A 7,980-nucleotide genomic window follows, 5' to 3' on the forward strand; every position below is an offset into this window, starting at 1 on the left:
TCTATCTTTCACTTAATTATATATGCGTTATATCCTGACATTTCTCTTTAATCCATTCCTGCTTAGCCATTTTCAGACGTTTGTATTTACTGATTTTGTGTTTTCTCCTTTCGCCAATTTAATTTTATATTTCCTGTGATATCTAAGTATTTGTACTAGATCTTCCCTTGTTACTTATTTCATCCTCTGATGGCTTCAGTATTTCATGTTTCAAAGCTACCCATTCGCCTCCTACTGTACTTCTTTCCCCAGTTTCAGTAAATCGTTGCCTGATGGTCCCTCTGAAATTCTCAACCACTTCTGGTTCTTTCAACTTATCCAGGTCCCTTCTCCTTAATTTCCTGCCGCTATGCAATTTCTTTCGTTTCCGTCTACTGTTCATTGACAATAAATTGCGGTCAAAGTCCAAGTCCCGTTGCCACAGCGGCAAATACGAAATCGTCTTACGTGGCTGGTTCTGGTAGATGTATGAAGCAGCTGTTCCAAGCCCACTGCAACTGCCCTGGTTGCCGACTCTACCACAGATGAGTCGGGAACGAGCTCGGAAAGAAGTCAGGAAAAGTTTTTGTGCCATTTAGCACTCCAGAATGGTGTGTCAGTGGTGTCTGCTCATAGAGCTGTGCACAAATTGAAACTGAACTTCCGAAAGTAAAGGTAGAGCACGGAATGAACATCTCAGATACTGTTGCTCGATACTAGTACTGCAACTGGCTGATTCAGCCCATGCATGGTGGAGAGGTTGATCATGAAATGCTCTGTTTTTTTCTTCTTTTTCTGATGAATCCTTGGTGCATTCATCAGTCTGTCAACATGCAGAACAATCGACATTCTAAATCTGATATTCCTCGTCAGTTATGCCAAGAGGCTATGCGTAAATTTAGTTCAAAAAAATGGTTCAAATGGTTCTGAGCACTATGGGACTTAACATCTGAGGTCATCAGTCCCCTAGACTTAGAACTACTTAAACCTAAGGACATCACACACATCCATGCCCGAGGCAGGATTCGAACCTGCGACCGTTGCAGTCGCGCGGTTCCGGACTGAAGCGCCTAGAACCGCTCGGCCACCGCGGCCGGCGTAAATTTAGTATAGGAATGTGAAGTGTAGGTAGTTCAACACTAACTTTTGATAGTTGGTTACTCGTTCCATAGATAATTTGAACGATTCTTTCATGGACATGATGTGGAACGACATGTATACATGGTTAGTGTTAAAATTAATGAACACTTTTTCTTTACTGGTCCGGTTATTTTGCTTGAAAACAAGTTCTGGTAAGAATCTGAACTAGCGTTGCGCCACTGATTTTTAACTTGGCGTCTGTAGCCTGTCAAGGGGGAGGGGGGGGGGGAGAAGGGCAAAGGGCAGGTAATAAACAAATGGTCTGTGTTTCTCGTTATGCCGTTATGAAAAGACTCTTGAATTATCTTTGCGTGCTTCCCACGTACCTTCGCCATCTGCAAAAGCCTGGAAACTATTTTTGCAGTCAGTTAGAAATCGATGGAAAACACACTGACCATAATTTCCAGTCTGCAAGTCCACTTTGCTCTTTGTGCTCACTGAAAGAAATTGTTCCTTCTTGCTGCTTACTCAGTGTGATCAGGAACTATAATTATAAGTAAAAGTGTTGAGTTTTTTACACGAAACTGTTGCTACAACAGAATTTTCAGCTTCATGAGTCTAGTATTTAGAGGCTTGTTTTAAGTTATCATGGAAGTGAAGACTTTAACCCAAGTATTGCCTTGATCAAGTTGAGACTTAACTTTTAATTGTGTCATACCTTCGCCAATTTTGACTAATTTCTAGCTTTCTAGTTTTATTATTCAGCATCACTTATTCTTTCTTAAGGTCGTGTGTTTTGGATCATTTGATTATTCTGGCACTTTACAATGTTAACAATAACATACTTAAGCATACACTGACGAAGTTTCTAAAATTAGAATTATATTAATAGCCCGCATCTCGTGGTCGTGCGGTAGCGTTCTCGCTTCCCACGCCCGGGTTCCCGGGTTCTATTCCCGGCGGGGTCAGGGATTTTCTCAGCCTCGTGATGGCTGGGTGTTGTGTGCTGTCCTTAGGTTAGTTAGGTTTAAGTAGTTCTAAGTTCTAGGGGACTTATGACCTCAGCAGTTGAGTCCCATAGTGCTCAGAGCCATTTGAACCAATTATATTAATACCTTCAGCTGCTGACGGGAGTTGATATATATCAACGGGGACAGGTGAAAATGTGTGCCACGACCGAGACTCGAGACCGGATCTTCTGCTTACATGGTAGACGCTCTGTTCATCTGAACCACGAAGGCAAAGAGGATAGTGCACCTGCAGGGATAGTCTGTGGACTATAAGTTGGGAATGTGGGTCTCACGGGGAGCGTGCCAGCGATAAATCCCTCCAGGCGCACTATTCTCTGTGCCCTCGGTGGCTCAGATGGATAGAGCGTCTGCCATGTTAGCAGGAGATCCCGGGTTCGAGTCCCAGTCGGGGCACACATTTTCACCTGTCCCCCTTGATATACACTCCTGGAAATTGAAGTAAGAACACCGTGAATTCATTGCCCCAGGAAGGGGAAACTTTATTGACACATTCCTGGGGTCAGATACATCACATGATCACACTGACAGAACCACAGGCACATAGACACAGGCAACAGATCATGCACAATGTCGGCACTAGTACAGTGTATGTCCACCTTTCGCAGCAATGCAGGCTGCTATTCTCCCATGGAGACGATCGTCGAGATGCTGGATGTAGTCCTGTGGAACGGCTTGCCATGCCATTTCCACCTGGCGCCTCAGTTGGACCAGCGTTCGTGCTGGACGTGCAGACCGCGTGAGACGACGCTTCATGCAGTCCCAAACATGCTCAATGGGGGACAGATCCGGAGATCATGCTGGCCAGGGTAGTTGACTTACACCTTGTAGAGCACGTTGGGTGGCACGGGATACATGCGGACGTGCATTGTCCTGTTGGAACAGCAAGTTCCCTTGCCGGTCTAGGAATGGTAGAACGATGGGTTCGATGACGGTTTGGATGTACCGTGCACTATTCAGTGTCCCCTCGACGATCACCAGTGGTGTACGGCCAGTGTAGGAGATCGCTCCCCACACCATGATGCCGGGTGTTGGCCCTGTGTGCCTCGGTCGTATGCAGTCCTGATTGTGGCGCTCACCTGCACGGCGCGAAACACGCATACGACCATCATTGGCACCAAGGCAGAAGCGACTCTCATCGCTGAAGACGACACGTCTCCATTCGTCCCTCCATTCACGCCTGTCGCGACACCACTGGAGGCGGCCTGCACGATGTTGGGGCGTGAGCGGAAGACGGCCTAACGGTGTGCGGGACCGTAGCCCAGCTTCATGGAGACGGTTGCGAATGGTCCTCGCCGATACCCCAGGAGCAACAGTGTCCCTAATTTGCTGGGAAGTGGCGGTGCGGTCCCCTACGGCACTGCGTAGGATCCTACGGTCTTGGCGTGCATCCGTGCGTCGCTGCGGTCCGGTCCCAGGTCGACGGGCACGTGCACCTTCCGCCGACCACTGGCGACAACATCGATGTACTGTGGAGACCTCACGCCCCACGTGTTGAGCAATTCGGCGGTACGTCCACCCGGCCTCCCGCATGCCCAGTATACGCCCTCGCTCAAAGTCCGTCAACTGCACATACGGTTCACGTCCACGCTGTCGCGGCATGCTACCAGTGTTAAAGACTGCGATGGAGCTCCGTATGCCACGGCAAACTGGCTGACACTGACGGCGGCGGTGCACAAATGCTGCGCAGCTAGCGCCATTCGACGGCCAACACCGCGGTTCCTGGTGTGTCCGCTGTGCCGTGCGTGTGATCATTGCTTGTACAGCCCTCTCGCAGTGTCCGGAGCAAGTATGGTGGGTCTGACACACCGGTGTCAATATGTTCTTTTTTCCATTTCCAGGAGTGTATATCAACGCCCGTCAGCAGCTGAAGGTATTAATATAATTCGAATTTCGTCTAGACCACTGCAGGTCATCAATGTCTGAAAGAACAAACACCATATTCATATAAGTATATAAGTTTCTAAAAGTTAGTTTCACTCTGGCCAACGGCGTTGCCGCAGTGGTAACACCGGTTCCCGTCAGATCACCGAAGTTAAGCGCTGTCGGGCTGGGCTAGCACTTGGATAGGTGAGCATACGGTCTGCCCAGCGCTGTTGGCAAGCGGGCTGCACTCAGCCCTTGTGAGGCAAAATGAGGAGCTACTTGATTGAGAAGTAGCGGCTCCGGTCTCGGAAACTGACATACGGCCGGGAGAGTGGTGTGCTGACCACATGACCCTCCATAACCGCATCCAGTGACGGCTGTGGGCTGAGGATGACACGGCAGCCAGTCGGCACCGTTGGGCCTTCATGGTCTGTTCAATAGGAGTTTAGTTTTAGTTTTTTAGTTTTCAATTTCACTCTTAAATTATGGTGCAGTCCTTTGTATGTTAAACAAAGCTGCGCCATGATGAGGCGTCGCTGGTAGTAGTAAACTGGGGTAAGTCTCAGCACACGCACTCGTCTCTGCACCTTTTACAATGATACTGAGCTAGTTTCCCCTCACTGTGACCAAGCGAACAGACAGCTGTCACCACGTGCTGATGCATGATACTCTGGAGAGGGCGCACTGGCGTGACTGATGTTTCCAGCCTTGCACTTAGGCAGGTCTGGATGTTACACTAGACCAGCCGCCTGCTGCTTCCGTCTCTCCACTGTTCCAGCATCATAGCTTTTACATTATTTCCTGAGATCATAGTTCATGATTTGAACCACAGTCCATGCTATTCACTAAACGGTCTACCAGGATACGGCTATAGACATGCTATTACCTCACTTTCTGGTCAACAAGTACCACTAACTACTACTGTGGACACATCGTTATCTGCCGTGTCCCACGTCACTACTCCTGCCAGGTAGTCCACTCTTCCGTCGTGGTGGCATTTTCGCACAACACGGTCATCCACAGAGGTCACTAGCGACAGCGACGCTATTTCGCCACTCCTCGTTTTGTGCAACAGTCGGGAAGTCGATAACATTACTCCGCCTGGGGAACCAATTAACACGATGCGCATAAGCCCCAGTAGCAACAGCCAATCGTGTGGATTTAGTGTAATAGTATGGACGGCCCAGCAGAATTCATCTGGAGTTCTTCATCAGCTACGCTGTGTGGAGTTCAGTCTGGTGTTAGTCGCCTACAGTTAACAGCCCACGAGCCCTGTCAACACATTAAAGCGCGGATGATCAGAGGATCTGTGATGATCTGGGTCGTCACGTGTGTGAGCCTGGAACAGCACGGCTTCCTTGGCCTATTTGAGGAAGGATGATGTTCTGCCATATCAGGAATGGGATGAGCAATTATTAATATCTCCCGTTCTACCTATGCAGTCTGCAGCCAGCTTCAAGTGGTACCCCATGATACTAGTCGACATTACGTGCCTCACAAACTTACTGCTGCAAGACGCTGCCTCTCCTGTCTGCGTCACTATAGGATGCACCTAGTCCTGATACCACTGGGAATTAAACTGATGCCTTTCAGATTGGGAGGGTGGGAGGGGAGGGGGGGGGATGGGAGAGAGGTTTCTGTGCAGTGACATTTACTGACTTCAAGGCACCTAGCTGGGTGTCCATTTTTCGCACCCCTCCCTGACTAATTGCCAAGCCACGACCTGCCCTGTGCATGTACACAGTATTACTGTAGACTGCCGCTACATGTTGCATGCTACGCAGGGGTCCTTTATTCACTTATGTGGGCTTGCGTCCTTCTCGTACTGAGATGCGTATCTGCCCCACACTTTGAGACCATATTTAGTGCACCTGTTGTCGCTACGTGCTAGCCTCCATCAGTATATGTAAGTTTAAATACTGACATATTCATAGTTGCAAACCAAATTTATGCTGAAGAAAATTTTTATACGAGTCTACAAAACTTAAGTTTTTGTGAAACCTATCATTCAACTTTCCGTCATACTTCAGTTCTGTATGTTGTAACTGTAGATAGGCATCCTGCGCTGACGTGCTATAAATTAATACTGGTGTGACTGACTTTAAAGTTCCTAACCCAGCCATAACGCTGCTTTTCATTGATTTTAAAAGAGCTAGTCTCCACTTTAAGCACTGCACCAATCAGTAAATGCGCTTGCATTTTGAAACTATGGAGAATGTTATTGTCATTCCTCTAAAGACAGGGCACTGTCTGCAGTCTGCACTCCGCCTGCGCGCTACATAATGGCACCTGACAGCCACATTTTACCGCGAGCGCTCCCTACTCAGGCGATGAGCTGCCTCCTGGATAGGCCTGTCTTACGTCTCGATTTATAAAAATGTGCGTCCTTTACAAGCTCTTTGTTACTCTTCAAGATGAAACATTGCTGTCGAGAATGCACGTCCGGAAGACGATGGAGTGATATCCTTGGCCGGCCGCGGTGACCGAGCGGTTCTAGGCGCTTCAGTCCGGAACCGCGTGACTGCTACGGTCGCAGGTTCGAATGCTGCCTCGGGCGTTGATGTGCGTGATGACCTTGCAACGTGTACTTAGGTATCGTATTCTATTGCTGAGCAAAACTGACTGTTCGTTGGCCCCGTGTGAACAGCGTCGCGAAATAAAACCTTAAACTTCAAAAAATGCGAAATTTGAAACAATGAAAATGTATGTAATAAAATGCCAAAATAATACACTCCTGGAAATGGAAAAAAGAACACATTGACACCGGTGTGTCAGACCCACCATACTTGCTCCGGACACTGCGAGAGGGCTGTACAAGCAATGATCACACGCACGGCACAGCGGACACACCAGGAACAGCGGTGTTGGCCGTCGAATGGCGCTAGCTGCGCAGCATTTGTGCACCGCCGCCGTCAGTGTCAGCCAGTTTGCCGTGGCATACGGAGCTCCATCGCAGTCTTTAACACTGGTAGCATGCCGCGACAGCGTGGACGTGAACCGTATGTGCAGTTGACGGACTTTGAGCGAGGGCGTATAGTGGGCATGCGGGAGGCCGGGTGGACGTACCGCCGAATTGCTCAACACGTGGGGCGTGAGGCTTCCACAGTACATCGATGTTGTCGCCAGTGGTCGGCGGAAGGTGCACGTGCCCGTCGACCTGGGACCGGACCGCAGCGACGCACGGATGCACGCCAAGACCGTAGGATCCTACGCAGTGCCGTAGGGGACCGCACCGCCACTTCCCAGCAAATTAGGGACACTGTTGCTCCTGGGGTATCGGCGAGGACCATTCGCAACCGTCTCCATGAAGCTGGGCTACGGTCCCGCACACCGTTAGGCCGTCTTCCGCTCACGCCCCAACATGGTGCAGCCCGCCTCCAGTGGTGTCGCGACAGGCGTGAATGGAGGGACGAATGGAGACGTGTCGTCTTCAGCGATGAGAGTCGCTTCTGCCTTGGTGCCAATGATGGTCGTATGCGTGTTTCGCGCCGTGCAGGTGAGCGCCACAATCAGGACTGCATACGACCGAGGCACACAGGGCCAACACCCGGCATCATGGTGTGGGGAGCGATCTCCTACACTGGCCGTACACCACTGGTGATCGTCGAGGGGACACTGAATAGTGCACGGTACATCCAAACCGTCATCGAACCCATCGTTCTGCCATTCCTAGACCGGCAAGGGAACTTGCTGTTCCAACAGGACAATGCACGTCCGCATGTATCCCGTGCCACCCAACGTGCTCTAGAAGGTGTAAGTCAACTATCCTGGCCAGCAAGATCTCCGGATCTGTCCCCCATTGAGCATGTTTGGGACTGGATGAAGCGTCGTCTCACGCGGTCTGCACGTCCAGCACGAACGCTGGTCCAACTGAGGCGCCAGGTGGAAATGGCATGGCAAGCCGTTCCACAGGACTACATCCAGCATCTCGACGATCGTCTCCATGGGCGAATAGCAGCCTGCATTGCTGCGAAAGGTGGATATACACTGTACTAGTGCCGACATTGTGCATGCTCTGTAGCCTGTG

At 50.0% G+C, this 7,980-nt stretch overlaps 1 pseudogene; it reads left to right on the plus strand.

The window, feature by feature from the left end:
* Positions 1–4,071: 4,071 nt before the first annotated feature.
* Positions 4,072–4,189, plus strand: LOC126096123 (5S ribosomal RNA; annotated as a pseudogene).
* Positions 4,190–7,980: the final 3,791 nt, after the last annotated feature.

This window comes from Schistocerca cancellata, chromosome 8 (assembly GCF_023864275.1).
Source record: "Schistocerca cancellata isolate TAMUIC-IGC-003103 chromosome 8, iqSchCanc2.1, whole genome shotgun sequence".
Classification (NCBI taxonomy): domain Eukaryota; kingdom Metazoa; phylum Arthropoda; class Insecta; order Orthoptera; family Acrididae; genus Schistocerca; species Schistocerca cancellata.